Genomic DNA, 17,374 nt, shown 5'->3' with positions numbered 1-17,374 from the left:
AGGTGTTTTTTTGGTGGTGGTGTGTTTTTTGTTTTTTTTTTTTCTTCTTTTTAACATACATATGAAAAGGAATTTTTCTTTGAAAGATGTAATAAGATATCCTCTGGATTGTTTGAAAAAAGTCCCACTATGCAAAGGTCAGATACTATAAGACTATAAGATAAGGCTGCCCAGGGAAGTGGTGGAGTCACCATCCTTGGAAGTCTTCAAAAGACGTTTAGATGTAGAGCTTAGGGATATGGTTTAGTGGAGGGCTGTTAGCGTTAGGTTGGAGGTTGGACTCGATGACCTTGAGGTCTCTTCCAACCTAGAAAATTCTGTGATTCTGTGATTCTGTGTGATACTTGGCTTGTCTAGTACAATGAACCATGGTATCCAATTTCACCCCGTCTTTCTTTTTTACTTCTGTTTCATAACAGACTAGCATTAATACTTATTTAGCACAAGAGCAAATCTTTCTTCACACCTTTTCCACATTCCAGAAAGGCCAGAATAAGAGACGTTTTTTCATGCCTGGATGAACAATACCTGCAATACAACATCTTGCTGCAGAATTTGGGTATTTTTATCCCTCCACGCAGGTAAACAGTTTTTTTATTGTTATTATTATGTCATGCTTATAATCCTATTTTTAAAGATGCAGGAAACTATACAACAGCTACTGTTTTCCCATTTTAGCACAAGATGTAGCTCAGGGTTATGACTTTTTACAGCTGCACAGAGAAACCAATCCAGTTACTTTAAAAAAAAAAAAAAAAAAAACAAACAGTTATTATGCTCATTAAAGAAAAAATCACTTTTTTTTTATAGGGCTTTACAATAACTGCAGGTAGTTACATGCTTCCTCTATTCCTTTTTTTTTCATGTAATTGTGTTTTCTTCTTCCTGAAACACATGCACTGTTTCAATAATACTATTTTAAAATCCAGAGAACTCTTCCGCCAGCACTGTTTAGGTTCAGAACTGATCCTGAAAAAGGTTATATGATGATCCTATTCTGCTCCTGATGCATAAGAAAGTTTTAACTGCTTTTTACACTCATTCTGAGCAAATAACCATAGTTAACACTTCTCCACTTTGAGATTTCACCCAAATACAGCATAACTATTTTAGATGAGAAAGGCAGGTTCTCAGGACGAAAAATCAACTTTTAAAATGGAAACACAAAGATATTAGTAATAATCCCATCCTTTATACATATAACCAATTGCTCTATCACTCAGAACTAATCTCGCTACCATCCATTCAAATACTTCTGTGCTTCAACAAGTGCATTCACATAACCTGACCTATATCCATCCATACAGAGGAAAATATAAAGCATTAAACAAAGCAAGATCTAGGAAAAAAATGAGAAAGCAAATAAGTACAGATTTTGAACTGGTATCAGAAATATCTGGAGTGATCTATACATAATGCAGTGTAGTTGTGGCTTTTGCAGGAAGTGGCAGTAGCTGACCTGAATGTGAGAAATGCATCGTGCTGGAGGACTGGGTTGCAGTCCTCTGGTATCAGAGTTGTATCAGTAGTTGTATCCTCACTGGCAAGTGAGGATCAAAGCTCTGCTAACACCTTTGCAATCATCCAGCAGATGTGCCAGAGAGCTATCAGTACCTAACACTGAGCTAGACTGTCTCAAAGACACTACTACTCTCCAGGATGAATCAAGAGCAAAAACCAGTTGCTCAAGATCACTCAACAATCCTAGCAACACACAGTAACAGAACTTGGGATTCCCAAGTGCCATTTCTCTCTCATAACATTTAAAAGCCACTACTAATAAGCTCGAAGTGAGAGACAAAAGCTCTCTGGGTAGATAAGGGAAACTTCAGGAAGAAAGTTATTTCCACAATTTTCTTCCTCTGAAAATATCAGTGGGGCTCAGATCAGAAATTACAGAATGAATGGAGGGTAGCAGCATGGGGAAAGAATCACTATGAACAAATGAAGAAACATTTACACTTCTAAAATTAAATTGCTTTTTACATCTAAGAAGTTCTAGACTAAATACAGTCAAAAGCAAACAGCAATTGGGAGGTGGAAGACTGATACAGAGGTCAATGTACATCAAGGTTAGATTGCATCTCTTAAAACATTTTAAAGAAATGAGAAGGTTCCAGTGAAACAGGACTTTAATAGAGAACTGTTAAAATACATAGCATACATACACACACGAGTTAAAACATAAGAGTAAGTCACAGAAGAGGATTAAGAAAAGCTATATTCTGAAAAAGTCAATTATGACAATATCAGAAAACTGAAGTGAGGAAAGAGGATGGGGGAAAAAGGAAATGAAGAAGCATCAGAAAGGATAAAAACAAATGCTTAATGTAGAAAATATGTTGTATATCAAGCCACTCATATTAAAAAGGAAGAAAGCAATTCCTCATACCTGACATAATAAAGAAGAGCTAGTGCCACAAAATGATTGCAAACTGCTTTGGAAGGGAATGAAGAGAATAATTAAGGAGCCTATATGTTGAAATCACTAAGTGACAGAATTTTATTTTACCATTCACCTACAGGAAATGTGATTCTATTCCAGTTACTTTTCTTTTTAGGCAATTAAAAGAGGAAAGAAAACCAATCTTTCAATTCTAACCTCCTACCCACCCAGAAGAAAAAGTAAAAGTTGGCAAAGTACATACACTTTCACAGTTAAAAAGAAATTACAGCTTGACTTAATATGAAGCCTTCAAGGAGATTTATAATTACTCTTTGTATTGAAACCATAACATTTTCCATCCTGAAGAACATTGCACCCTCAAACATTCTATACCTCTTCTCCTACTGACTACAGTCTTATTACAGGTAGCTGTCTCATTACTCTGTATAACTATTGTGAATGTAAAAGAAAACTTCCCAACTGTAGATCTAATCCTTTTGAAGTTTATATTATACTCAGCATGCTAAGAACTAGTTTAAAGGCTTGCAAGAAAGCATACAGTCATAGTAGATACAGACCTACATATATATCCCAGGTAAATGTTTTTTTTCACTTGAATGTACAATAACTAGCTGCCACAATCTAGCAGATTCCTTTCCTCGGTTCCATTCTCCACACCAGCCATGACACCTCTATATAATCAAGGCAGAATCACCTCCTTAAAAAAAACGGTATTTGTGCTACTCACTACTTTGCAGCAGTACTTTTCATTGAAAGCACATATGCTGTCGCCAAGATCAGCCTTATTTCAAGTACAAAACTACTTAAGTGCCACTCATATCAACAAGCAAAGTAACTCCATCTGCCCCCATTTCAATTGCTCCTGAACTGATGTGAATTTAAATTTTGTTAATTAGTTTACCCTTAAGTGAGATTTAAATAATAGCATTAATTCTGCATTAATCTGATGTTCATTCAACTTTCAAAGACTTTGGAAACAGATGCTATAATTATCCAGACTCCAAGCCTGTTTTTGACCAGGCTACTACTGCTACATGGCATGGTGCAGAGGACTGACCTGTTCAGTCAACCAATAAACCATTCATTAATACATACTAGTAAGCCATTTGATAACTTTTTTTTGCTTTAAGTGAATTTCATATACAAGTTTCGATCAAAACATTTCTAAGAAAATGGCATACACTACTGAAGACAGAAGTGGAAAACTCTGCTTAGCAAGTGTAGAACCAGACATACTACAACTGATTTGCACAATGTCAATCAACAGGTCAGGGGCAAAACCTCAGCTACATGTGGTGGGGTTTTCTTTGTTTGTTGTTGCTGTTGTTTTATTTGGAGGCTTCCAAAGCAGTAACAATATTATTTAAATCAAATTAATGAATGCATTAACTAGCCATCAGACATCTCAATGTTTAAACAAGTAAACGAAATGTGAAAGGATTATCTCTGCCAAATTAAAGAGGTGTCCCACAACATTGAGAACTTTGCTATTAAATGAGTAAAGTTTATGCAATGCAAAGCATGGTACAGTCTGCCTGGATTTGTCTTAATCACACAAGGAAGCCGGAGGTTTTTACAAGACTCTTGAGAGGAAAATACCAGGTAGGCACCAAGGATGCATGTGAAGAAAGGGGATTTTGTACTTCTCAAGATGGATTTTATTGAAGATTTTTGAGAAGAGCTGAGTTAGCAGCTGCTTTTGTCAGACAAATTATGTTTAGAATAATTACAGTTTGCAGTTATGACTCCTGTGCATTTGTGAACCAAAATAAATAGAGTGCAATCACATAAATAAAAGCCATACATAATTCTATAGATCATTTGAATTTTTTCAACATATATGGGATTGGGAACTACAATGACATTTTCTACAGCCCATGTTCACACAAAATTCACCAGATATCTTCTAACGTTAAGGAAGTTCTACTAAATAAAAATATATTTATATCAATAACATGCTTAGGGTGGACTTGATAGAATTAGTGCCAAGTTATGAGTGCAGTGAGACTCCTGTTACATTGGGGCTGTACAGATAAAAACTTCAGCAGAGAAAAATTCAAATCAATAATTTAAACATGAAAAAACATTCAAAATATTAAGTATCTGGGAAGCTAAATACAAAAAGAATAATGTTATTTCTTAGCAACATTCAGTTTAATTTCAGCTGCCTTTCCTAGATTGAATTTTACATTTCTTAACACATGATTTCTTCTTCAGTTTAGTTCTAGGCAAAAATTTTGAAATCACATAGCACTCATCCCTTTGAAAAAAAAAAAAAAAACCAACAACAACAACAACAACAAAAAACAGTTTGGCTTTCTGACTATGACTTACATGTTTTTAATATGGAAATTGTTTTTTCAATATATGTAAAAAATAATCACCAGTATACAGACTTTGACTTAATTTCACACAAATATATTCTCCACTTGCACTAAAGAGGTAAGAACACGTGCTTCAGGTCCTTCTGCTTCTTTGCCCCTGCAACACATTCTGTTCTTGTCCATCTGATTTCCTTTGGTCTCCCTGTATTTGCCTTTAACTGTTTTAAACGAGATAGTATCAGGAAGCTGAAGTAGACTCCTCCCTGCAATTTGCCCTGTCTGAAAAGTGATGTAAAGTTGCTTCTACTGTGACAAAAAAATCTTCCAGTTAATATTTGAGAAAATTCCTTTTATTTTATTTCTTCCTGAACATGCTAAGGTACAACTAAGCATATTCACTGTTACTGGAGAAATAGCCACCTCCACTTTCCAATAACTTTCACAACATAAAATGTACACTGGTAGATCCTCCAGTATTTATTCTTCCTTTTGGAAAGTGTAACACTAATTGAATAAAAGACCATTTTAAGGACAATACCTGTATTTGCATAACCTTCCCCCGTACTTATGCACTGAAGAATTATTAAGCCATTATTCATTCTCTTTCTGCATATTTTGTTCCAGCTCACCATATCCTTACTGCAGCACTGCCATTACCTCTGCTCAAGTCACTGAAAAAAAAAAAAGCATAAATGATAAACATTTCCAGAGCAAAAAGCAAAGGCTATAAACAACCGGGAGCATAGAGGACAGAGTGAAAAAGTACTTGCATAACATAAATTTATATGGTAAATACAACACAACTAATCAGCTACCCATAATGGGATAAAGAAAGTTACCTGGTTTTCAATTTAAGTGCTTTTGCCATTTGTAAATTTGACTCTGTAACAAGTCTCATTTGGTTGGATCTTACTTGAAAGAAGATTTTAAAAGGTCATTCTGAAGGCTCTCATGAAAAAACAGTGCAAAACTGCAGTTATGGAAAAAATGAATAGTAAGTGGTACCAGTGTAAATAAACTAGCATAACAGAAAGAAGATTGAAAAATTAAAGATTAGTTTCCAGTATGAGCATAGCATATCACTTTGTATTCAAAAGATAGGTAGAACAAATCCTCTGACAAGAAATGGTTCTGTTTCACTTGCCAGCACAACGCCACATGGAAATGTCAACCACAGACACCAAATATCTACAGCAGAAATAAAAGGGGGTTTGTTCATTTCATAGTTTAAGGCTGTAACAAAAAGTCATTCACCTTTTTAGCTGTGGAAGAAGTTTTCAAGTCTGCTTCTGAATTAATGCTTTGTAGCTCTCAGAGGTGCTAAGTTCCATGCACTTTGCCTTGCTTCTCTAGTGGTGTTTTCACCACCTCATTTCCCCACACAATAAGCACTTTAAATGTTAAAGGTCCTTGGACTGGGAGTAGAGAGTTAAGGAAAAAGACAGCATTGCTAGGTCCATTTTACAGGAAAAGTTAGCAAAGATGCCACCATTTGCCGGTGAGGACAGCAATGTGGGGGAGGTCCTGCTTGTAGCTTTAACTTTCACATTAAGGCTTCTGGCATTCTGGACAAAATCCTACTACTGTCACAAGTTCTGAAATTTTTATGTAGGACATTACAGGTGTTATTTAACTGCCTAAGCAGTCTGTCAAGAAATTATCACAGACCTAGGGTGAGAAGACAGATCTCAATCTTAGTCTTCTGCCTGGATTTTAACAGGAAATTTAAAACTGAGGTGGCCAACAGAAATCTTTTTTTTTTTTTCTCTTCGTGTTTTCCATAGTAAGTTCCAAAGGGTTGTCAGATCTCATCTTTACTTTTACTGTGAAATTGTGCTGCAGTTTGTAATGATAGAAGGACGTCTGTAACATGAAGTGAGTACTCAGACTTTTTGTACAGTGCCATCTATAATCTCTCTTGTTGTACTTCACTGAAGAAACTGCTGAAGATATTGTAAAAGGCAAAATGTAAGTAGGGGGCAGTAAATCTGTGGGATGCAGATAGTCAATGGCTGCAAGTCATAACGTAAAGCTTTACTCTTAGCCTCCTACAGTTTTCATTATCAGTGAAAATTTCTATTAATGTGATATGATAGTATCATGTACAAACAGCTCAGCAGTCATAGATTTGGCACAGCTGTCATAAAATGATAGTCATTTAGCTTCAAGATAAAGCTGAAGTTTGAATATTCCTGCTTTTCATCTTTGAAGCTTTGTCACTTTAGAAGATAATTATCTAGTTTTTTGACCAATGATGTGTTCCCAACACATCAAACTTTAATACCCATAGTACAAAGATCCTTTTCTCGTGTCTTGAAAATTAGTGACTTAGCTTGACAAACTCTTGGGAGTATATTGAACAGCCAAACATTCAGATACAACCTAGAAGACAATACGAAAAAGTAGATGCTGTAGCCCTGACCAAGTTTTTCATAATGCCTTCCAAATAGCATGTTCACAATGCCTTTTATTTAACAGGCTAGAGATACTATCGCTATATAGTTCAATGCCTGCAAGTCAAATCCTTGTTTGTATATTAAAACTTGAAGAAGCTCCTTGCCAGTTACAGCAGAATAATCTAAAGTGAAAACAGATGACGCATAAAACCTTCTACCAGCTGACAAGTGATTTCTGCACAACACTAAGTTCATTTAAGGTACTGTGGTTAAATACAGTAAAAAAAAAAAAATATCTACAGTAAGACAACTAAGAAATAAAGAGTTTGGTTTAGCCCTGGATTAGAAGGGAAGTGCCTGTGCTATCATTACAAATTAAAAATATAAAAGGTTTTCCAATTCCTGCAATCAGCTTAGTGGACATTACTCTCAAGATCTCATAATTATGAGAAGAGTTACGTAGCCCTATTGTGAAAAGAGGAGTGTCTGTGGAGGAAAGTTTACCTGAACATTAAACAGAAGAGAGTTTAGATTAAAACCCTGTAATGTTAATGCAAGTATTTTTAAAAAATGAGACAGAAAAGAGGCCTGAGGAAGCAACTGAAAGATGGTATGACTGAGGCATAACAGAGTTTTAGGAGAAACAAATATATCAAGAGAGAGAATCAAAATCCTAATACAATCAAGAATTCCCTAGGTCATACTCGGAGACTTGGAAGTGGTTAAATTCACAGGCAGTCCACTGGCATAACACAGTAAGCTTTCATGCCAAGCTCTTAGGTCTGTGAAAATGCTGCTTGCTTATAAGCCTACCAAAGAAGTCAGCTTCAGACTAACACTTATTTTCTACGACATGGAGAGATGCAATTCAAGAGTCAAAGCCTTGAGCTGATGAAACATGCATAGACCCAACAGAAAAAAAGAATAGTGGCAATATATATATTTCTATATATATATTTCTTCTATATAAAGAGTATTTATTTGGAATTGTCTCATTTTAAAAAAAAACTTCTTAAAAGTAACTGAAAGGTAAACATGGCACATGGCCTGGACTAAAGAATGAAAACAAATAGAACTATTGCTTTCTTGATTCTTGCCAAATGAAACTCATTTCCAAATAAACATAGACAATGGCTCAAACATCCAAACAACTTTTATGGAAATATCAATCTCTCACTAAGTTATCCATCTGTTTACAGTGGTTGAAAATCTTTCAGCTAAAGTCCACAGCATTTTTGGGGATTTTTATTAGCCCTTACATTTTTATCAGTATTTCACAATAAGGGAGGCAATAGTATAACATACCATGGATAATGTAAAGCATATAGGTCTTCCAGACTGAAAGATCAAAAGGAAAAGGTATAAAAGTACAAGTACACTTCAATTTGTATTTTTTTTTGCCTTGATCAAAACAGGGGCTAGACACCTGTCTTTTGCAAAAAGACAAATGTGTCTTAATATAAAGTTTCTTAGAGCTGCTTTTCTATTTCTGTTAATGTTCAAGGATACAAAAATCAACAACAGCCTGACTGCCTTCTGCAATAAAACAACTACATCTGTGAATGAGTGGAGAGCAGTGGGTGGCATTTACCTTATTTCAGAAAGGCTTTTGATATCTCCCACAGTATCTCTGTATCTAAATTAGAACAACTATGGTCTGTTTGAGAGATGCCAGATCGGTGAAAAAACAGTCAATGAGCCTCAAAAGGTAGTGGTTATTCACAGCAACCCTGGAGGCTATTTGCAAGCAGAGTTCCCCAGGGGTGTATACTGGGAACTCTTCGTTTTAATGTGTTCATTAATGATCTTCATCACTGAAGATGTAGAAGACTCATCAAGATTGTGCACACCACTTTAAGAGAGCACTTGAAGGTAGGGCATGCATAGCAGGGAACTGTTGGGGAGAGGACCTATAAACAGCCTTCTAGTACCTACAAAGAGGTTACAGACAAGAATAACCAATGCTGTTTATGGGGATGTACTACAGGAGGAGAGAGGCAGCAAATAGTTTTTCATCCTGAGAATAGTCAAGCTGTGGAATAAGAGATTGTGGCATCTGTCTTTGAAGGTTCTGAAGACTGGACTCAAAGACCCCCCAAAATATGCTCTGAAGCCTGCATTGAACTTACTTTGAGCAGAAACTTGAGTTAAATAACCTAAAATGTTCCTCCAGAACAATTATTGTGCAATGACAGAAAAACAGAGGTCCACAATGGAAGAGCATTAGGCAGTGGTAGAAAGGGGGAAGATGAAAGCCACTTTTTGTTTTGGTTTGGTTTTGGTCTGGCCAGAGGTAAATTCAGTATCAAGGTATTCAGAAGAACATCCATCAGCCATCTTCTCAGCCTGAAAATTCTAGAATATTCACATAATCTGCCACCTGCACAGAATTCAGGGAAGACCATCAACTCCATCTTTTGATTACTCCAAAGGAAAATATTTTATGAAGCCCAGAAGTCAATTCCACCCTTTTCTATATGCCAAGAACAAAGCTTTGATGTAGATACTACCGTCCCATATACAAGCAAGAACCTAAAGAAACAAGCAATCAAGTCTGCACATGTTGAGCCCCAATACATTGAAGGAATTATATACACATACTTCTCATTTTATATCCCCAATTTATGAACCAGATAAGGTCACCATACCATTTTTTTCACCTTTTTTTTTTTTTTTAATGGAATTGAGATCAGTTTATTCATACATCTTCTACAACCTTTTCTTAGGTACTCTAAGAGCTCAATCTAGTTTGAAGGATAATAGTGACAGTTACCTTCCTAAGTGTCTCCTGTACTGCAAACTGATATATGCGAAACTTGTTCACCTCCCAGCAGCCATCTCCTGTATAAAAATTGCCTGGCACTGTGTGCTGCTCAGGCAGTCCTATTCTGAAAATACATTTAAAATGTACACACATCCCACCTATAGGCTTGTCCAAGATTTGTTTTATACATACAGACATGCACCCAACACTTCTCTATAAACTCTAATCTTTCTCTCTTCATACTCAGAGTACCACTGCTGAAATAGGCCCAAGTAAGACAAGTGATTTTTGTTTTAAACTCAACTGCTGTCCATGGTAAATTCAAGTCTAGCTTGTTAAAGCAATCTGAGATTCTATAGCTACTGCTGAGATCCAGCTAAGGAGTGCATGAAGCCAACTCTCATGTGAGAGGTATTTACAGAATCACAGAATCACAGAATTTCTAGGTTGGAAGAGACCTCAAGATCATCGAGTCCAACCTCTGACCTAACACTAGCAGTCCCCACTAAACCATATCCCTAAGCTCTACATCTAAACGTCTTTTGAAGACTTCCAGGGATGGTGACTCCACCACTTCCCTGGGCAGCCTGTTCCAATGCCTCACAACCCTTTCAGTAAAGAAGTTCTTCCTAACATCTAACCTAAAACTCCCCTGGCACAACTTAAGCCCATTCCCCCTCGTCCCGTCACCAGGCACGTGGGAGAACAGGCCAACCTCCACCTCGCTACAGCTTCCCTTGAGGTACCTATAGAGAGCGATAAGGTCGCCCCTGAGCCTCCTCTTCTCCAGGCTGAACAAGCCCAGCTCCCTCAGCCGCTCCTCGTAGGACTTGTTCTCCAGACCCCTCACCAGCTTCGTCGCCCTTCTCTGGACCTGCTCAAGCACCTCGATGTCCTTCTTGTAGTGAGGGGCCCAAAACTGAACACAGTACTCGAGGTGCGGCCTCACCAGAGCCGAGTACAGGGGGACGATCACCTCCCTGGCCCTGCTGGTCACACTGTTTCTGATACAAGCCAGGATGCCGTTGGCCTTGTTGGCCACCTGAGCACACTGCTGCCTCATATTCAGCTGACTATCCACCATCACTCCCAGGTCCTTCTCTGCCTGGCAGCTCTCTAACCATTCCTCTCCCAGCCTATAACTCTGCTTGGGGTTATTGCGCCCCAGGTGCACGACCCAGAACTTGGCCTTGTTGAACTTCATGCAGTTGACCTCAGCCCATCGGTGCAGCCTATCCAGATCCTCCTGCAGAGCTTTCCTACCCTCAAGCAGATCGACACACGCACCTAACTTGGTGTCATCTGCAAACTTACTGAGGGTGCACTCAATGCCCTCGTCCAGATCATCAATGAAGATATTAAAGAGGACCGGCCCCAGCACCGAGCCCTGGGGGACGCCACTAGTGACTGGCCTCCAACTGGACTTGGCTCCATTCACCACGACTCTTTGGGCCCGGCTATCCAGCCAGTTTCTAACCCAACGAAGCGTGCGCCAGTCCAAGCCAAGAGCAGCCAGTTATTTATGACAGCTTAATTCCTGTGCTCTGGATTCTATTGTCTGCAATTTATTCCCAGCTTAAATTTAATATACTGATTGTAATATCTATACAGTCCGGTGTGGACAAGCCTTTGTCTCTCTTGAATAATCCCATTCTCCTCATGCCTTACAATATCCTCCAAACCAATGTGCTAGTTATCAACTATCTGTAAAGTCCCAAGAGATCTGAGGGCAGGATATTTTCAGAAAACACCTGTCCCTGGAATTCAGCACTTCTAGAAAGGTACCCAAGATCCTTCCCAAACTTTCTCAAAGTATTAATTAAAAAAAAGCTTTACCATACTCTTTCTTCAGCTACAAATATTGTAATGAATTTGTCATTTGCAAAGGAATTACTTAAGCTTTGGGAAGAGGATAACTGGGGTCACAAGAATGTCCACAGTTTTGCAAAAACACACATAGAAAAAGCAAGATAGGAAGACGAGAACGATATATTAATTGGAGTATTTCACGCAGACTTTTCCATGAAGCATCTGTAGAAACCTTAACAAAGTAGTCTATCCTACACATTGTACAACACAAATTATAAATTGGTAACCATTTATTATCAGCAACAAAAATTGTACCCTACAGAACAGTAATGACATTTGAAAGTGTAGAGTATTGATTAGTAGTTGCTTTAAAAGCGAATCACCATTACAATGCAGCATCTACTCGTGGTTGTATACCTTCACTCCCAAGATAATCTGCATGGAGACCAGCTCTTTTAACCTTGAAATGTAAGCATTTTCCAATACAGGACATAAAACCAATCAACCATAAATGCATTAAGTAAGGGAATTAGCATTCATTCCCTTTCGAGATCTGATATTTTCCAGTTGGATTGTCCACTCAATTTCCATATTATTGGAAGTGCAATGCATACAAACTTACAGAAGCCATCTCCTATATCTGTTAGACTTCACCAATAGAACATATCTACTTTTAATAATATAACTAAGAGGCTCATGCTGTACTTGCAAAACCCAGAAGGACAGAAAATACTGCAAAACACAGAGTACTGATAGCAGAAGAGGATGAATTCACTGTGGTTTAAAATAGTTCTTTCCTTTTAGTTAAGGAAGAAATATAAAACATGATGATTGATATTCAGGCTGATTTAGACTACATTTTTAAAACATTACAAGCACCAAGAAATTATCACTCCTGCCAAGACATTCAAACAAGAACTGCATCATTCAAGATGCAGTTCTAACTCACCGAAGGCAATGAAAATTCTCCAATGCTTTCAGAGAAGTCAAGACTTCATCACAAGAAAGGAGAAAAAAAATCACTTATAAAGAAACGAAAGTTACATAGCACTATGATATTTTCTTCTACAGATCAATATGCTAACTGAACATTGGTACCAAGTTTTCCCTAGAGTGCACCTTTTTTACTCTCAGAAAAAGAAAAAATAAGATATTAATCCAAAATAATCTACCTTTATGTCTTCACGTAACATTAAATACACAGCAAAACACACAAGCACTCAGCAACGGGTTTAACATGGAGAATAGCTTTGTGATTTACATTGCCTGGAAGAAATGAAGGGGACAGGAGTTCAAGTCCTGCAAGTTGCATTAATCATCAGAATTGAAGTGTTTTAAGATTCACATATGATTTATTTTTTTTAATCATTTAGTGATTGATTTTAATTCAGTGAGGGGAGACATTTTACATGACCCAAAATTCCGAGTTCAGAATTATAATGAATTAACTTCAAATTTTAGTAAAGTTAATATGATTTACCTGCTTGCTTTTTGTTTGCTTTGGTTTGTTTAAATCATAATTGCGTACACGGGCTTTTCTGGTAATTTTTCTTCTTTTTTTTTTTTTTTGATAGGAAAAACAATGTCATTTTTGTAGGATTAAATTTAATAGCTCAGCTAGCAAAAGTTTAAATTGACATCCAAAAAGGCAATCCATGCCTACAAGCTTAAAGTGCATAGCTTAGTCCTGCTGACTCTTCCTTCAAAGAAGGCAGCAGTAGCTGCAGTTTCTTGAGTGAAGAAGAAAAAGAAAAAACAAAAAAAACACAGCCTAAAGAGACCAGAACCAACATAAGGCTGAATAAAAGAAAAGCAATTAATGTCAAGATGATGGGACTAAACTTCTTCAAGAATTTAAGTAACTATTATACATTTTAAAACTAAAGATAGATGTACTGCAGGAATCAGATACACCAGATGAATACTAACTGCTCTAAATCACCCTGTTATATTAATTTTGTACTGACATTTCCAGAGTTGTAAGAAACAAGATACAACACTAGTTGGTAAGACAAAATGTAGTTCTGAGCCTTTAAAATAGGCATGCTATACTGATCCAAAGATTTGCTTGTAGAAATACAATGGATTTGAGAACTCCTAATGCAACAAGGATTTGGTTTCAATGAGTGGGCATATGCAGACCTTAGACTGCTTGAAATTACATAACACTGAAGACTCAGTTACGCAACTTACATAATCAAAATCTACAACAGCTTTAAGAAAGATGGTTTTCAGCAAGACACCTTATTGGCCAAACCAACAAATACAAGTTTATTTTCAATTGAAAACTGTTCCTACATTAGTAATAAGATAGACTGTTCAAGACCAAATCAAGAATTCAGGGCTCAGAGTATGATTTTTTTTTCCCATTATAAATTTGAGAAAGCATAAACCACACTACATAATCAGAGACTGACTTAAGACCTCATTGATATTAGAAAAGCCTTCCTGCACAAACATTTTTTTTAAACATTAACCTAAAGCAAATTACCTGCACTTTCTACTTGCATTTTATTACTATTATTTTGCAACAGCATAGAACTCAAAGCACACCATTATTAGGAACATTAACATGAACAATAGCATTCTCCAAGTCTACTCCCCCAAAATTCTAACTGTAGCAGCAAAGCAAATACATTCCTGGCACCTAAGCCTTGCTTTTTATCCTGTACTTAAAACCCTGGATTTGCCAGCAGGCTATACTAACATTAAAACTAAACACAATCAGTGTTAAAAAAAAAAAAAGGTTTAAAGATGTGTCAAGATTTAAATAAGGCAGATGTCTTTTCAAAGCATAAGGAAAAAAAATGTTCTGTTATACTGTACTACATGTAACCTAAGAGACAATTAAAATCCTAGGCCCCAGCAATATTTTCTAGCTATTTGAAGAGCACGCATGTCTCTACAGCACCAAGCAGCTTCTTGTATAAAGTCAAATCTACGTGACAACTGTAAAACCTCCATAAATAATATTGTCCTATTTTCTTCTGTTTGGTATTTTGAACACTGAATGGCCTCTCTCCTCTTTGGAAATAAGTAATGCAGCATTAAAATGCAACATTTTGAAGTGCTAATTGGCTTAAATCTCATCTTCACTTCTGAAGTCATTTACTGAGCTATAATTTTCTGAGGTATTTACAGCATCTATATACATGTATTTCACCCAAAACTAATTCCAGGAAAAGTCATATATCCCATCTACTGTTAGAAGGTGTAACAACATACTTAGATTTTATTATAATGTCATAAAATGATAAAATAATCAGTTAAGATAAACAGTGCTGCTTTTTTAAAAAAAATGAATTGTGATGAAAATATACTTATACATCTTTTCAAAACTCAAGAGGACAGCATTTCTCGTTACTCATTTGATATTCACAGCACAGCAATATATAGGAATTGCAATAACTATATCAATACTCACAGCTACAACCTGGCAGAATTCTGTTTGAGTATCTCACATAACTTCATTTGTTTAATGAAGTTTCAAGATGGGTAAAATAAATTTTATTATGTAAAGCCTTCCAGTAGTAGAGCGTGTTAACAATGCCTGGATTTCAAACACATTCCTTTGAAAGTAGCGATCCTCATATATGTTAACAGAATGAATCAAGTAACCTGTACATTAATTTTTCATTTAGTAAGCCTTTAAACTAAATGGCACTACAAAGCAGTTGGTAATTGAGAAATCTATAATGCCCAGATACATAATTATAAACATGTTTAATAACCTCATTTATTAACAATGCTTAATTCATAATCAGAAAGGGAATTCAACCAGAAACATTAGAAGTAACACTGCTTCTAGAAGTGGAATCCTGACTTTAAAAAGACATTGACTCTAATCACCAAGCTCACAGTACATACCAAATGGATTCTTAGTGCCTGGCTAGTAAGGGGTAAGGAGAAAAAAACAACAACAACAAAAAAAAAAATCAATCAAAAAAAAACACTTGTATTTAGAGCACTACTGTGTAATTACTTCAATTAATTGTTATAACTTCTGCCACTGACTTCTCATGTTGAAAATACTTGTAAATCTTGAAGTTTGCTATGTTTTTATTCATACAAGCTTACAACAGAAATATGCTTAATAACAATACAAGATACACGCCAAAGTCATCTGTCATCCAGGCTCATTTGCCATGACCAACAGGAAGAAATAGCAAGTTTAAAAGTACAGAGACGTACAAAATTTTAAATAAGAATGAAAAGCACCAGAGGTTTTCTCAAACTACGGTAACCAGAAGGGAAGAAAGAGAGAGGATATGATAATGGAATTAATAGGCTCTAAATACTTGTCAAATCTGCATTTTGTCTTTCCCATTTTATTTTATAATGAAATGCTGTAACAAAAGCAAGAAATGAAAGCAAAGTAGCTTGGAATGAGCATACACTATCCACCTTCAAAAACAGGAGCACAGATTTGACAGTGAAGTAGAAAGGATGCTGATGAAAAAAAGGTAAAATGAATGGCTTCCAATTACCTACAATTATAACAACCAATAGGAAGAAATCTTACTACTACAGAGGGAAAAACACAGCTGTCTTCCTTTCTGTAACATATCTACTATGAGGAAGAGGAGAATAATGAAGGATCTTACTGAGTCTTTGTGGATTTTAGCACCATTGCCAAACACAGCATATTACATATTTTTCTGGTAGATAAAAAATTTTAAGCCATTTTAGTGCAAAAATGGCTGCACACAGAGCAGTTACAAAGTTAAATAAATGTACCTGTTTGTTAGGGCCCAATAAAAAATTAAAGCCTTTTAATAATACTTGATTAGATACTAATTGAAATGGAAAGGTCCATCTGCTTCATAAATGTGAAGAGTTCACACAAAAATGTGATGATATGAGAGTACACAAAGGATGTGAACTAAAAGCATAATAAATACTGAACGTCTTGACTTTCAGATTAAAATATAAGTTGGCCAAATATACTAAACACAAACCATTTAATGGTTTTGAGATGTATTCAAAGACCTCAAAAGTATTTTTTCTTAACAGCTGATATTCCAGCTTAGTGAATTTCAGGTTTTGCAGTCCTGGATATGCAACACTGAAAAGACAGATGACTACTGAACTCACACATTTCAGTATTAAGTTAGGTGCTTCATTTTACATAGAGAGCATAAGCATTTTATTTGAACTGTTACATGTACTATCCATTATATAATTTCACAAGTATACAAAATCCTTTCAAAATCAGTGCTACAAGCTGAAGCTATTTCCTTCACAAACAGACAATTTAACGTGTTACTCAGAACTCAAAATCATGTCTAAAAGCAGCAGAAATTTAACATATGGTTTGCATGAGTGGTCCCTAGTCAGAGATTGTCTCAGTGTTTTTCCATTTCCATATCACACACTAAACACTGCAAAATCAGTCTTAAAGTTTTTAATGTATTTTAGTCTTTCATTATGCCTTTTCCAGAACCTACTATAAAAATAAACTGTCTACAACACAGAACTTCAGTACAGGTTGCATATTTAAATCGAGTACTGTATCTAGTCCAATATCTACCTCATATTCAAATCCCCTTTCTCATTACCCCCCTGCCCCCATTACACAGACTTACACCAATTTCTCAAGTTTTTGCTATACTTCACTAGCTTATTACCCAGCTGTGCAGCTGAGCAAGAAGATAACCACATTCATTCCTTTTAT

The 17,374-nt window shown here is 36.2% G+C and overlaps 1 protein-coding gene across 6 annotated transcripts in view; it reads right to left on the bottom strand.

The window, feature by feature from the left end:
* CACNA2D3 (calcium voltage-gated channel auxiliary subunit alpha2delta 3) overlaps positions 1–17,374 on the bottom strand; it is a 468,808-nt gene that overhangs the window by 449,567 nt on the left and 1,867 nt on the right. The gene's annotated exons all lie outside the window — the stretch shown is intronic.

This window comes from Aythya ferina (genome assembly GCF_964211825.1).
Source record: "Aythya ferina genome assembly, chromosome: 10".
In the NCBI taxonomy this organism is placed as follows: Eukaryota; Metazoa; Chordata; class Aves; order Anseriformes; family Anatidae; genus Aythya; species Aythya ferina.
Note: the sequence above shows the minus strand (reverse complement) of the source record. Positions and strands in the feature narration are given on the sequence as shown.